The following is a 15,561-nucleotide window of genomic DNA, read 5'->3' as shown; positions in this document are numbered from 1 at the left end:
TACTCCCAGTAGTCAGTGTACTCTGTATTGAATGTTCTCTGCTACAAGCAGCACCTGAAGTCACCCTTGCTAGGCTTCGTGCCCTACGCCCTGTTGCCTCTTACTCATACCGCAATATGCTCTACCTTCTGTTGACTCTTTCTCATATCGCAATGTGCTCTACCTTCTGTTGCCTCATACTCATACGCGCTATTCTCCCTATGTCAGGTCAATGTGCTTTCTCCTTCACATACTCTTGCTTCTAACTATTATTTTATCGAATGCTTATTTTGCTTCACACACTTTTGTGTACTCAACCCTCATCATGAAATCCCAGAAGTTATGTGTCTGTGCATTGCTCTGTAAGTGCTGCATGTTGATACTGGTTTGCAATGTGTATATGCCTGCATTACGTCCCAAATCACCTCTGTGCCACTACACCCCAAACACTGTTACTCCCTGTAAGAGTGGTATGACCCAATGAAAGATGGTGGTAAGTCTGATGGCTTCTCACGCCTGCAATGATTGGACTCCACAGCCCTGAGCCTTATTACAGAGTACACTCTTACCCATTGTTAGATAGTTTGGTTAGGCTCTCACCTTCTGGCTCTGATGTTGTAGATATTCGATCTTTGGCCAAACAAGTAGGTCTATACATTAGTAGGCCCCATGCCCTACACAACCTTGAAGACCATTATGAGTTACAAATAGGTTGCAGGTTTTCAGCTGCTGCACTGTGCACAAGTAGTAACTGTTCTACAACAGTCACAGGAACCTTTACATTAAAGGTGTTCCCAGAAAGAAGATATATCAACACAATTTCAGGTTGATTTCAGGACAAGGGTCATCAGGATAAATGTAAACCTCTAACTGCCGTAATGTAGAAAAACCCTGATATCCCCATGATGGCTACTTGAACACTCATCTTAAAACTGTAGCCAAGAAGGACTCCACCCAACTCATGAACGTGAGCCTCCAGTAGTAGATATGTTTTGTTAATTGGTGACAGGTCATATTTCACATGGCTCAGTCTCCGGTGACTGTCCGACCTCACTGTCATCCGTTCTGTCTCGCTCGAGTTGAATTTTGGCCTATGTACTTTCAAACTGGCAACTTTGGCCAAAGAGTTGTGGGTACTCCCCAGGCTGTTTTCAACTATATATAACTATATATATACATATATAACAAAAGTAGCTGGAGGCTGATAACTGTAAAGCTCAGAAAGGGACAGGGCACACTATCAATACATATCAAGCATTGGCATAGCCAATAGGCCTCGCCTTACAGACCTTATAAGCGTTTTGCCATGCAGCGAGACCAGTGAGAGCATGGGTGATGTCAGTGGATGCTATCTACGAATACAAGGATTATTGATGGGTTCGAATACTCACCCAGGTCAGACGACTCTAGAGCATCCCCTCAAGGATGACTGTGGTTGATAGTTTTCAGTGGGTGCTGGATGCCGGATGGCTCATGACATTAGTGATGTAGGTAGGATGGCATTTTTGGATGCTGGGTGTTTTAAGTAAGTGTTGGTGGTGTCTCCAAGTGACGGGATTAGGTGTGCAATGGCTAGTGAGTACCCGGTAAGGGTTTCGGTCCGTAACATGCAGGATGTTGTGAGAGGCTACTGATGGTGATGGGGAATAGGATGGGTCAGCTGTTTATGGAGACGTACAACAAGATCGGATGATGCTGTGCTATATCTGATGGGGTGGAGTGCAGTAACTCAATTATGGACGCTGTCAGCGATTGGTGCCCTTAAGTGAAGTATATGAGGTGCAGTTTAGTCCGTGGGCTCTGGATACAGGGTACTTCAAGCGATGCCTGTTTGGTGCTGTATTTTGTTGCCAGTGATTGATGCCTGCTGAGTAGTGTGGTTGGGAGGCCGGGGGGGAGAGGGGGGGGGGAGGGGTGTCAAGGGTGATGTCAATGGCAATGTGGCCTGTAGTTCCTGTGTGTCGAAAATGGGAATAGGCAATGTCTGTCAGGTTGGTTTCAATCGATGTTTCCTACATTTAACATCTAAGAATCCATTATTTTACTGGCCGAATTTGAAAACACCACATGATTCAGTTGGGGAGAAGCATATTCAAGGCAGGAGCAGGCCTTAAGGAGGACTTTAGCCCCTGCTGGTATCCACCTATCCATGGCAGCAGTGTGGAGAAAGAGGAATCAGTATGCCTGCCAGGGATCACTTTCATTTTATGAATGGGTCCTGCTCGCGCCAGGCTTGCCACCACCACTGGCACGATTTTGACTGGAAGAATATGTAATGCATGCAGCTGCATCCCACTGGGTAAGAGAGAGCCATGCCTCCTAAAACTTGGTTGTAATCTGTAACGCACTCCAATTAATAACAAGCTATAGGGGGAGGAGCTTCGCGGGCGACCAAGATGGCCGCGTAAGCTCGGAGCTCCGAAGACCCTCCGATCCTCCGTTTTGATCCTGTTAATTATCCTGTCCCACGGTGGTGGGAATCAGTTGCGGTGCTGATGCTGATGCGGCGCCCGTTCTCGGATTGAAGATCCGAGCTTCCTGTACCGAGTTACACCGTCGGGAAGCCTGGTGACGACGACGCCATAACGGCCTGGCATTGTTGGGACGGCGGCGGAGCTCCTGTGCGGTGGCATTTCGAGTGGGGACGAACTGCTTTGCTAAGGTCCGGCGACCATACTGCTTTTACTGGAGGCTCGACGTCCCCTGGGGACGGTGGAGGTGCTTGTTGACTTCGACCGTGTGGGGGTGGTGCTGTTGGCTTGACCCCTTCTCGGATCGTACGATCCCCGTCGCCCATCATGGCGGGCAGAGGAGACCCAGACAAAGGGAAGCCTCCGAGGGTCAGCAGGAAACCCTCCCTCTCGCAGCCCACCATCCCTGAACGGTTTTCCCTCTCCAAAGGTCCGCCAGGTGCATCGGGCCGTACCAAAGACCCGCATCGGGACGTGTCCCCGGAAGATACTGAACCCACCCTCCGGGACGTGATGGAAGCCATTGCGGGCGTGAAGGCCGAAATGCACAAACAGCATGAAGTGATGTCCCACAAGGTTGATACCCTCAACTTCATCAGGGCCGACCTCGGGAAGACGAATGACAGGGTCAAGTCACTCGACATCAAGACGTCGATTCTGACTACTGATATGTCTGATGTGCAGACCGAGGTTCGGGACTTGAAGGCCGCTAATTTGATGCTTGCCCGCCGGCTTGATGACTTTGAAGGACGGGCACGGCGTCAGAACGTCCGCATTACAGGTGTGCTGGAGGGTGCGGAGGAGGACGCTGCTGATTTGTTTGTGGAGGAACTGGTGGTGAAGCACTTGGCGCCCGCAGGCCTGTGTAAGTTCTTCTCGGTGGAGAGAGCTCATAGACTGCCTGGTGGCCAACCGAAGTCGGGTGCGTCCCGCGCCCTATCATTGCTAGACTGTTTAACTACAGAGACCGAGACGCGATCCTACAAGCGTCGAGAAGTGGCGGTCCGTTGAGATTTCAGAATGCTGACGTGAATTTCTTCCCTCAGGCTGTACAGAAGCGCAGGCAAAGTTTCATGGGAGTCAAACGGAGACTGAGAGAGATGGGGTTGAGATACTCCATGCTCTATCCAGCGAAACTTCGAATAGAACATGGCGCTCGGACGCTGTTCTTTGACTTGCCGGATGCTGCTGGAGACTGGCTGGACACTTTGCCTCAGCGTCGGACTAATCCTGAGGATCTGTCGGAAGAGGCGTCGGGCGGTCCAGGTTCCCAGGAATAAACTTTACCACATTGGTCTTCTTTCTGCGGAGGGCTCTGCGGATGCCATCATTCACTGACTTTTGTTTTCTTTTTCTATTTCTCCTGTTTTCTCAACTTTGGAGGGTAACGGGGGGTGATAGGATGTCTCCTTTCTCCTCTGGGGGCTTTTTGTAGGTTAGTTTATACGGGGCGACAGGCACACTGCTAGTTGGGGGGGCTTCTAGTCTAATGCAGGGGTGCAGGGTGGGGGGTGGTTGGTTCGTGTGTTTTTCTTTTGCTTTTCCTCTCTTACCTTTCTCATGGCGAGGCTATTACTGTTTTGATTACACCGTCGCGGTGGCTGCTTTCTGGGGGGGATGGTTGGGACGGGGCATCTTCGACGATGGGGGGTAAGACTTTAAATGTGCTTAGTTGGAACGTGAATGGGTTGGGGGATCATATTAAACGTGGTGTTGTGTTACAAATGTTTAAACGTTGTGTGCCCGATGTTATCCTCCTGCAAGAGACTCATCTCGTTGGCAATACTTGCCAGGCTCTGAACAGAAAGGGGTTCAAAATGGTGGCCCATTCCGGGTTCTCTTCGGGTTCCCGGGGGGTTGGGATAATGGTGCGCATGTCTCTTCCCCTGGAGGTGGAGTCCAAAGTGGTTGATGATAGGGGCCGCTATGTTGCTGTGGTGAGCAGGTGGGAGGGACGCACCCTGGTTTTGGTTTCTGTTTACGTCCCCCCGGGTTTGCAGACGACTACCTTTCAAGATCTTGGAGGCGCCATTTTGGGCCTCCCGGAGGGTTTGTTAATACTGGGCGGGGATTTTAACTCTGTGGTTTCGGGCACCCTTGACCGTTTTCCGTCCAGAGATCTGCGCTGTGCACAATCATGGCTCCCGGACTTCATGAGCACTATGGGCCTTATCGACTGTTGGCGGCTTTTACACCCCGCTCAACGGCAGTACACTTTCCACTCGGGAGCACACGGTAGCCTTTCTAGAATTGATTACATTTTGACTCCGGCGGTTCAGGCATCGACCGTCTCTGGGGCTCGCCTTATGGCCAGAGGTATATCGGATCACTCTCCAGTTTGGTTTTCCTTTGACTTTGGTATCGCGGCGGCGACCAGGGTGGCGCCGGTCAATCCTTGGTACTTCCGCAACCCCAAGACTCGAGACCTCCTTGCTAAAGCTATCGACCTATACTTCACTGAGAACACAGGTACGGTAACGTCGGCCCTTTCCCTTTGGGAGGCCTTTAAGACTGTCCTGAGAGGAGAGGCTTTCTCCTTGATAGCCGAGGTGCGCAGACGGAGGGATGAGGACATGGTGCGGTTGGAGTCGGATATTTCAGGTTTGAACTCCCAGTTGGCGCTGGGACCGACACCCGAACTGTTACACGCTCTCTCCCTGAAGCAGTCGGAGTATAGAGCCACTGCCACCGATGCTGCCAAGGCGATGGGCAGGGAACAGCAAGGGAGGATTTATGATGCCGGGGACAAGGCGGGCAAGCTCCTTGCCTGGTTAGATAAGAAAGAGTTGGCTTCCCGTGTGGTACCTGAGATTTTGGGCGACGACGGACTGGTTGTTACTGACCCCAATGCTATCGCCTCGGCTTTTGCCGACTATTTTGAGATGGTTTACACATCAATCTCCGCCCTGACTGAATCGGACTCGGCCTCTTTTTTGGAGGGGGTCGAGCTCCCTTGCCTGTCGGATACTGAGCGTGATGACATGGACCACGGCATTACGGCAGATGAGGTAGCGTTAGCAATACGGTCCCTGCGCTCCGGTAAGGCTCCCGGTCCCAATGGTCTCCCGGTGGAGCTGTACAAGATCAAAGCAGACACTATCGCGTTGCGCCTGAGGAGTATGTTCTTGGAAGCCCGAGAGGTTGGTGAACTCCCACTGGATCAACGCCTGGCCACCATTGTGGTCATCCATAAGGAGGGGAAGCCTAGAGGCCTTTGTAGGTCATATCGCCCTATTTCTTTATTGAATGCCGAGCCCAAAATCCTGGCTAAGTTACTGGCCAATCGGCTCGTGGGTAATGTAAATGTATGTAAATGTATGTAAATGTATAGGCATTTATATAGCGCACTACTTACCCGTAGGCTCCCAAGGCGCTTCGACCGCTGCGAAACCCTTCCTGGCTTCCCTGAGAGATGGTCCCTTAATGGGTATCTCCAGGGTGAGACCAGGCATCCCCGGCGGTCTGGTGGGGCCGTTAGTGAAGATGAGGCAAGCTAATGCCCAGAGTTGCCGAGTGTGATCGCTGATCAGAGTGGGCACCGAGGCGAGAGAATTATCGAGTCTGCTGACCCTGGTCCAGAAACCTGCCGCGCCGGGAATCGAACCCTGGTCCCGGGCCGTCCTCTGCTCTCGGGTCTGCCGCCTCTAACCAGTGAGCCACACTACTTCTGGGTGTGATTGCGGACTTGGTCCATCCAGACCAGTCGGGTTTCATACCTCACCGCAATACTGCCCTTAATCTTAGAAGGCTTCACGCGGTCATGGCGCGGGCGCACATGCTCCGCGAGCCAACTGTCCTGGCCTCACTGGACGCGACAATGGCGTTTGATTCTCTTGAATGGAACTACCTCTGGGCGGTGCTGGCCAAGTTTGGGTTTGGCCCTGACTTCATCAGTTGGGTCCGGCTTCTCTACTCCTCCCCGTTGGCCAACATAACGGTCAATGGCCGCATGTCTGCTTCCTTTGCGCTGGAGCCGCTTGCTGCCTGGATCCGCACTCACCCTGATATTTGTGGGATCAAGTGGTCACCGGGATTTGAAGATCACGTTTCGCTGTACGCGGACGATATTCTGCTTACCTTACCTCCCCCTGTCGGTCTTTGATTGTGGTGTTCGATGCACTGGGTACCTTTGGTGGATACTCGGGCCTGGTTATTAACTGGTCCAAGTCCTACCTCTATGTGCTTCGTGGAGACACTCCACGTCTCCCTAGGGGCTGTGCGATACAGGTCTCGCAGCAGGGCTTCAAGTACCTGGGCATCTATATTTCAACGGATGCCCGGGCACGTTATGCTAACAACTTGCTCCCTCCTCTAGCGCGCCTTCGGCGTGACGTGGAGGGTTGGAAAAGATTGCCGCTGTCCCTGTTGGGCCGAGCAGCATTGTTCAAAATGATGTCCCTGCCGAGATTTTTGTATGCGCTTCAAAACACGCAGGACCCAGTCCCTTCCAAATACTTCAGGGAGATTGAAGGTTTGCAGCGTACCCTTTTGTGGGAAGGAAGGCCGCGCATTGCCGTAGTTAAGTTGACCATTCCGTGGTACGACGACGGTATTGCCCTGCCCGATGTACGCCGGTACTACTGGGCCTCCCAATTGGCGGCTCTTAATCATGGCTTTTACGGACCGGCGGTAAGTCCAGGGTACGCCGTGGTTCGCTGGCTCATGAACGACGGGATGTACTATAGAGCGTTGTACTCTAGATCTCTGGACCGAAAATTGACTGGTCCCACCAGGACCGCGGTGCATTTATGGAGGGCTGTTACGAAGGCACTGGGGTGGAAAGGTAGGCTCACCATGGCTACTCCCCTTTACGACTCCGACTTGCTGGGGAGGTTGTGGCACTCAAAAGGGTTTGATCGGTGGGATTCCATCGGCATTTCCAAAGTGGCGGATGTGATGGCCAGAGGGGAAATTAAATCGTTTGATGCTCTACAGGCTGGATTTCAACTGGGGGCCACGGAATACTTTAGATATGCGCAGTTGAGGCATGCCCTTACGTCCACCCTGCCCTTCGGTGAAAAAGTTCCCGAGTCATCCCCGCTGGAAGACAGGGTGCTGGACGGTCATATGCCGGACAGGTCCATCTCCCTGACTTACAGAAAACGAATTAATGTTCGGACGGACCTGCTGGTGAAAGTGCGAGATCAGTGGATGAATGATGGGATTGAGATGGATGATGAGGACTGGCAGTCTGCGGTATCCTCCCCCAAGGAAGTAGCAATTTCGGCCAGGCTGCGCTTGGTTCAGCTGAAAGTGCTTCACAGGGTGTATGTCACTGGCCCCAGGTTGATTCATATGGGGCTTTCCCAGGATGGCCTTTGTAGGAGAGGATGTGGGGCGCTGGCCACCTTTATGCATACCATTTGGGAGTGCCATGTCATAGCCTCCTATTGGGAACGGGTGTATGCGGTTATGAGTGTTGTGACTGGTGTGGATTTGCCTGCGGAAGCTAGACGCTGCTTGTTGAATGTGTGGGGTCCGACTGATTACAATAATGCCCAAACCCGCTGGGTCACACTAGGGAACATGGTGGCCAAGAGGGACATTGCTCAGAAATGGGGTGCTCCAAACCCCCCTCTGTGAGTCTTTGGAAAACCAACATGGATTGGTGCATGCTCCGGGAGAAAACTGTCTACTTAGCTCGGGGTAAGCCCAAGATGTGGGGGATGGTCTGGGGGGCCTGGAATGCATATAGAGGCGATATTTGTGTGCCCCCGGAGGTGGTCCGGCCGGAGGTTCGTCTCTCACCTTAGCTATTCCCTCCACCCATGTTTCACGTGATATAATCCTGTTTCTTTCTCCCCCCCACAAATGTATGCTCTTTTTGATATGTTTATTTCAAGGTGCTGAAGTTCCCACTCGTCCCCCTGGATATATGCCTTACCGCTCTTCTATTCTCTTCTGCCTTGCCATCTTTCTCCCCTCCCCCCCCCCTCTTCTTTTCTTACTCTTGTTCCTTTTTGATTCTCACCTTGTTCCTTAGGTTCACTTCTATAACATATAAAATTAAACCTGACTGCTCATTTTGCTGTTTTGTGCACACCTCTACGTTGCTTTGATAATGCTGCCTAGCCTCCGGGATGTACGGCTGAATAGCGGTGTACTTTGAACTACCAATAAAGGTTTAAAAAAAAAAATAACAAGCTATAACCAAACGCAAACCCACTTTGAGCATCCAAACTGCGCCTGTGCAACCTGTGCCTCCTTATACTGCACCTGCTTTAGGCTGGCACGACTCTGTCAGAACTCTAGACCTACATTTTAATAGATTGATGGTTTGTTTTGGTTTTTGATGTATATTCTTCAGTCTATTTTAAGCAAGGTTTGTTGCTTTGCTGTTCAATTATGTTTAACACATTTTATTCCAAGACCTTTAGCCATACTATAAGAATATAAACAAAACATATATCTTCCCATGGACTAGTATGTTTCTAAAGATGGTGTGTGGCAAGGGCACAGTCCTGTAAAATGTTTTATTTTGATAGCATCCAGTATACAACGCTTTCACCAGGCTTCGAGGCGCTGCTTGGTCATCGGCACACAGTGAATAATAATTTCTCTTTACTAAACAGACCGAACGTGTTTTAGGTCTAGGGGCCGGCTAGGGCTATCATACAGTGTTGCTGTGCTTACAACGACAAGTGAGGCAGACTATTTATTTAAAGGATTAGAAGGGGCTTCACACACAAAGGAGTGCTTCAGACCACTTTCCATATACTAAGATAAGTAAAACTGTGATTTGATCGGCTAGATAAATAGAATGAGCATAGGAAGAGCCCCCTAAATACTTTTGGGCATATTACCAAGCATAAGTGATAATTATCGCTATGCTTGGTTAGCGGCAATAATTTTATTGCTGTGCTTCGCCTATTTTTATCGCTAAGGTGCCTTGCTATTATCAAGGTTTATCTCCTAAGCGATAAAAATCAGACGAAATGCATGAATATCGCTGAAAAGTCAGCGATATTCATGCATTACCGAGCTAATGCTCTTAGCCATGTTATCCACCTACCATTGGATAACATGGCTAAGAACTGCTCAGGGCAGGCGTTAGCTTTTGGAGATATTCGTGCTTAGCGCGAATATTTCCAAAAGTTGGTAATCGGAGATAGCGATGTTAGCGACTGTTTTCAGTCACTAACATCTTGGCACGCCCACTTTGCATGTCATTAGCGATAATTATCGCTGACATTCAAAGTGGGTCCCTAAATGCCCGCTATCACCTGCAAGCTGTCGCTAACTGGTGTTAGCGACAGCTTGGTAATAGGGCGATGAAATTATCGCCGCATTAGCGGGAAAAAGTCCCGCTAATGCGTCGATAATGGCCCTTGGTAATATGCCCGATTGTTTTTTAAATGTCATGTAAGCATGTACTTGCAGTCCTGCGGTTGGCTGGACTGTTTTCAAGTTAATCTTATGGGAACTCTGCAAAACAAGTCAATGCAAAGATTGACTGTTGTCCAGAATGATGAGTGTTGGCCTCTGTACAGCAGCTTTGAGTTTTGGGCAGAGCATTATCCAAACCCAATTCAATAGCTGAGGGAATAATATGTCCCGCTGTTGGAATTTTCCAGAGGAGATTCAGATCATTTCGATTCTTCCAGTGTTACGAGAGTTTCAGAGAAAAGTTGTTCTGAGGAGATTCTTGCATGTAAAGTATATATAGGAGGCCTGCTATGAAGCAAGCCAAATACACGAAACATAACGAGAAAATACAAACAAAAGGCACAATTAGGAATATTTGTGGAAATGCATACAGGAAACTATCAGAGCAGAGGTGGGTTTTGAATCCATTAGTTTGGTAGAAACTGTACTGCGATCACATAAGGCTCTGGAAACAAAGGTAACACTAAAGTAATACATCTCTGTGAAAACGCTAAATGCAGTCAGTCAAAGTGAAGTTAGCTAGTGGCTGAAGTAGACATTGCCCCATGTTGTTTGTTGTAGTGGGGAAACAAAATGTCAATGATAAAACAACAGACCAATGGATGAAGTATGTTATACATATCATTTTAGTAAATTCAAATGGTCTTGGCTAACAACAGATCTAAAATGGAGGAGATTATACAGGATTTCTGTCATGTATCACTTATGGAAATTCGCCTATCAATGCTGTTAACAATTTAAAAATAATTGTTATGACTCTGTAGGCACAGAACTACTTTGGACAGAGAAATGAGCGGAGAAACCCCAACAACCTGGAGCAATCAGGCTATGTATAGACACGCACCTTCCAAATCAGGCGATTGAAAGGGAGTTGCACATCACCCTGACAATGGATGATATTGTGGTGGACTTCAACGGAGCTCAAGGTTTCTCTAAGTTGGACCTCAATGCGGGGTGAAAACAACTGATGCTGAATCCCCAAGCTGATACATGCAAGCTTTTCAACACATTAAGGTGTAAGGAAGTACAAATGGCTCAAATTTGGAAACTCATATACTGCAGGAGTTTTCAAGAACACCTTCAGGGAGACTCTATCAGAATTACAAGGAGTAATGAATATAAAAATAAAATACTCATCAATAATGGAGGAGCACCTGCAGGCCACTCTTCAGTGGTTAGGTAATTATGGCCTGACACCGGGACAAATGTTCCTTATTCTAATCAAATATAGGATTGTTCTTATGCGCCCCACCTCCAGAGGAATCAGATCCGGAACTGAGCGATTGACAAACACAGGAGAGCTCTTCTGGGGACGATTTTATGTATATTAAACTTTATGGTCATGGGTACTATGGAGGAACGAATTTGAACGTATGTAATGTACTCTGTGACACTGGTATGGATAACACTAGACCTGATGATACACAAGATAAACATGATTGTAATCGGCTGTGATTTAGCGCAAATAATAATAAACATTGTTTCACAAAAAAAAATATAGAATTTTTGGGCTATGTCTTCATGAAAGACAGGTTAAAAGTAGATCCCAGGAAGTCTGATGCTATCCAGCAGGCGCCAGCCCTGTAGAACGGCACAGAACTTTGAAGTTTCCTGGGCATGCTATTGTGGACTTTTCCTACTAAACCTAACAAAATTCACAGAGCTGCTAAGAGCCCGAACAAAGTCAGACATCTGAAGGATCTTGGGCCCTCACAAACTACAAGAAGATGCTACTGACAAACACCTTGATGGAGAGAAAACCACTCAGCCGATAGTAGATGCCAACCCTGACAGTGTCGGGGCAGTGCTCAAGCAAGAAAGAAAGCCAGGTCAGTTGGTCCCCCTTGATTTTGCCAGTAGAGCTCTCAAAGCGGCAGAAACCAGATACACCCAGATTGAAAGTGGATTGTTGGCTTTAAAGTAGTGGTCCAAGTATGTTCATCTCTACATCTGTGGGAGAGACTTCAAAGTAATTAAGGTTTATAAACCTCAGTCACCTTATCTGGAGGCACCACACCTCAACCCTCCCACGTGAATTGAGCGATGGGCAGGACAGCTGCAGTAATATTGATTTACTGTGGTATACCATCCAGGGGCAAAGGTCGCCAAACTTCCTGTCACGCCGCCCCAATACACCGGGAGATGATTTGAATGACCAGGATCCAGCCACAGAAGACTACATATTGATGGTGAGTGATAGCTCATGACCCAAAGTGCTCACCACTGACTAGATCAGCCGGATGACTCAAGATGACGAGGTCCTTCAAAAGACCATCCCCTCTCTAAAGGAGGAGCATGGGGGACATTATTGTGTGATGTGAACCACTGGTTGGACACACACAGGGTATAGCTGTCACAGCAGTGGATAGAGGGGGATGAACTAAGCGTGACAGTGGATGGTCTGTTACTGAAGCGTTAGCGGATTGTACTACCAGAAACGTTGCACTAGATAGAAGTGGACTTTCAGCTTAAAAAAACACCAAGGAGCTGCTACGACCAAAGCACACCTGAAAAAGAAAATATAGTTCCCCGGGCTGTGATGACAAAGATGCATTCTTTTTGAGCACTCATGAGCTCCACACAGTAAGACTGAAGCTCAGTAAGTTTCTTACCCACAATTGCTGTTACAGATACTGACTGCAAATACCCACATGTAGGATATGCATGCAAAGGCAGGGTCTGTGGAGCTTATACCTATGATGATGTTATAAATGTAACTCAAAGACAATACTCACAGTGAACAAGAAACACCACCTAGGTAGTCAGCTGCGCCCACGGATTCTGGCGATCAAACAGGAACATGCAAGGCAGTAACAGCAAGGGGGTAGAACTAAACACAAGCACAATAGACAAGGAGCTAGCAAGGAGGAGTGCTTAACAGGAAAGGAAGGAAATCACCGGGCACATGTGGCAGAAAGCAGGTAACAAACATACAAGGTAACAGAAGTAAGACAGCAGAATAGAAAGACAGCAAACTAGAACTGGAACCAAGGAAATGGGAAGAAAGGCAGGGGCTGGAAAGGGATATAGAGAAGGGGAGGCTACAAGGGTATACTAGAATAGTGCAGGTTAAGAAATCAAGAAAACAAAGTCGCATAGAAGGCAATGCTGAGACAGGAACAAGAAGTGCGCTAAGGCTCAGGAGTCAAGGCAGCAAGGCAGACAGTGCCAGTTCAGGATCAGGGAATTACCAAAGCTTTAGGAGTCAAGGTAGCACTGCAGGCAGTGCTAGTTCAGGAAACAGGACATAGCTACAGCTCAGGAGTCAAGGAGTCAAGAGAACACTGCAAATAGTGTAAATCAGGAACAAAAAATAGCTGAAGCCCAGGTACAGGAACAAAGATTAACTATAGCTCAGGAACTCAGGAAACAAGAGCACTGCATGCAGTGCTAATTCAGGCACAAGTCAGGAGACTTCCTACACGCGGGTAATGGCGATTGCGATCGACCGACACGCTATACGGGTAAGATACTTCTTAAAGCCACGTCCCGCTACAGTGTTTATTTGTCTCTTCTCAACAGCTCTGCGCTTTAATTAGCGAATTCCCCTGAAGTGGCAAAATACCCTTTCAATTAAGGTAGGACGCAGGCTTTACGCATTATGTTCATCACTAAAAAACACCGCGCGGTGCTTTCTATGTTCTATCCGCACCAGAGAGGCACTCCGCTATTCTAAATAGGTTGCTGTACCTGCTATCTGGGTCTCGAATCTTACTTTTGAAAAGCCCCGCTATGAACTAGGCACTGTTTTATTCTGTGTTGGGTGAATAACCATTACGGGAGGACGCAGGCCTTATGCATTATGTCTTTATAAAAAACACCGCGCCGTGTTTTCTATGTCCTCTCTGCAACGGATAGACATCCCGCTAATTTAGTGAGGACACTGGCTCCTTGTATTTACCATTTCAATAACTCCGCTACAAAGTACGCACTGTTTATTTTGTGTTGGGCATTACAGCTTTGTTACAATGGAATAACGTTTTCTTAGCATTACTAATGTCTTCCTTTGGGCCCCAAGTAAAAATGTACTCCTTTCATAATAACCTGCTGAGTATTATACACTCTCCCTGCCGCTTGCAACGACTGAAACCCTCCAACCCTCCCTCCTTGTATACTATACTCTTTAAAAAAACAGAGCCAGACTTAAACCTGTTCTACAACAGAACAATGTTTAAACTTTTCCCCGCTAAATGCGATGAAAATGTATTGTGATTAAAATGTATCTGTGTAGTAATATGCAATTCTCTTTCAGAATTCGAAAAATGACAATCTGATACTGCACAAATAGTGTGAGTACAACTTCTATGTTTGTGTGTTTTGTTTTTTGTACAAGTCCTGACGAAGGCTCCATAGACCCCTCGGGCCCAAGGAGCTGAAACATGTCGACGTTTTCTTACTAAATACTTGTAGACCCAGTAACTTGGTCTACGTAAAGTACAGTCTCTTTTTAAACCATAGTGAAAATATACCCCCTAAATAAATCCTTGGGGTAATTTTCCCTTTTTTAACCAATTTTTGCACATCACCTTTTTTCACTTTTTTGTTTTTCTTTTCGCACTGTGTTTAGTGGGGAAACCCTCATATCTCTGGACACTGCACCATATAATCCAGAGGTGCCTCGGGTGAGGCTGGCAGCTTACACATAGAAGATCAACCCGATGATAACTGCCATAACTACAATGCGGGGCGGATGAACCATATATACCGCACCTTCGAATGCATTGAGTTTTTGAGGGTACTCTTCATCCTTTAAACCGATGGATAGAAGGTGTAACTAGTGTCCTTTTTCACTTTTTGATTAAACTTGTCTCATACCCAGGGGAAAGAAACGGACACTACTTTTTCCTCATCCGTCCTTCCTTGATGAACATATATATAAGCAGCGCACAGCTGCGGGATCCTACATACTAAATTCCAAACTTTCTAAGTAACCAAGGTACCATGGAGGGTAACACGGGACTCAGTTTTGATGCAAGTGATATAGATGAAATTTTGTCAGGACAACCCCTTTTACAGAATACAGACCTGGCTGAAGCATTGGCAAAAACAGATGATTGGGAATCACTGACAGAAAAGAAACGCGAACAAATAAGAACAGCTATACACGGTATAATTATGACTGGGTATCTGAGAGCTAAAACTGCACCGAAAGGGCTATGGGTAAGCAATGCACCGCGAATTTTCCTCCACGATTTGGTATTCCGCAAAGATTGGTCCTCCATTTCTTGGAAATGCACTTTAGATTATCTTGTGCTAATAATCAAGACAGCTAAACGTCTCTCAGAAGCACTTCTAGCAGAAATTCAAGAATGTGAAAACAAACTTAAAAATGGAATAAATCCATCAGTTTTTAAGAAAAGGTTGGATGAAATTAATAAAGAGCTAGAAGAAACAAAAGAATTCATCATGCAAAGTAAACTCCAAAAATTGGGAAAAGATCTCAAGAAGTTCAGTCAGGAGAAGATGCATCCGTACACCAAAGATGACTATAATCCTCAAGATCAGACCACTGATGATGAATCCATTGGCAAAAACTCCTCTATTAATTCATCTTTCAGCTCAGATGACAACAGTAATAAGAGAGGAAGAAACAACTTCAGATACCAACGACCCAGAAGGGGTAACAGATGGCAACGACCATACCGCCAGAATTATAACATACCATACTACCCACCATTCATCCCGCAATATGGTGGATGGATAGACCCCTACAATCAAGGGATGC

At 47.5% G+C, this 15,561-nt stretch overlaps 1 protein-coding gene across 2 annotated transcripts in view; it reads right to left on the bottom strand.

Moving 5' to 3' along the window:
* Positions 1-15,561, bottom strand: part of EFCAB5 (EF-hand calcium binding domain 5) — a 377,049-nt gene that overhangs the window by 50,090 nt on the left and 311,398 nt on the right. The window lies entirely within an intron of this gene.

The sequence above is a fragment of the Lissotriton vulgaris genome, chromosome 2_1 (assembly GCF_964263255.1).
Source record: "Lissotriton vulgaris chromosome 2_1, aLisVul1.2, whole genome shotgun sequence".
In the NCBI taxonomy this organism is placed as follows: domain Eukaryota; kingdom Metazoa; phylum Chordata; class Amphibia; order Caudata; family Salamandridae; genus Lissotriton; species Lissotriton vulgaris.
The sequence above is the reverse complement of the archived record's forward strand: the minus strand, read 5'-3'. Positions and strand labels throughout refer to the sequence as shown.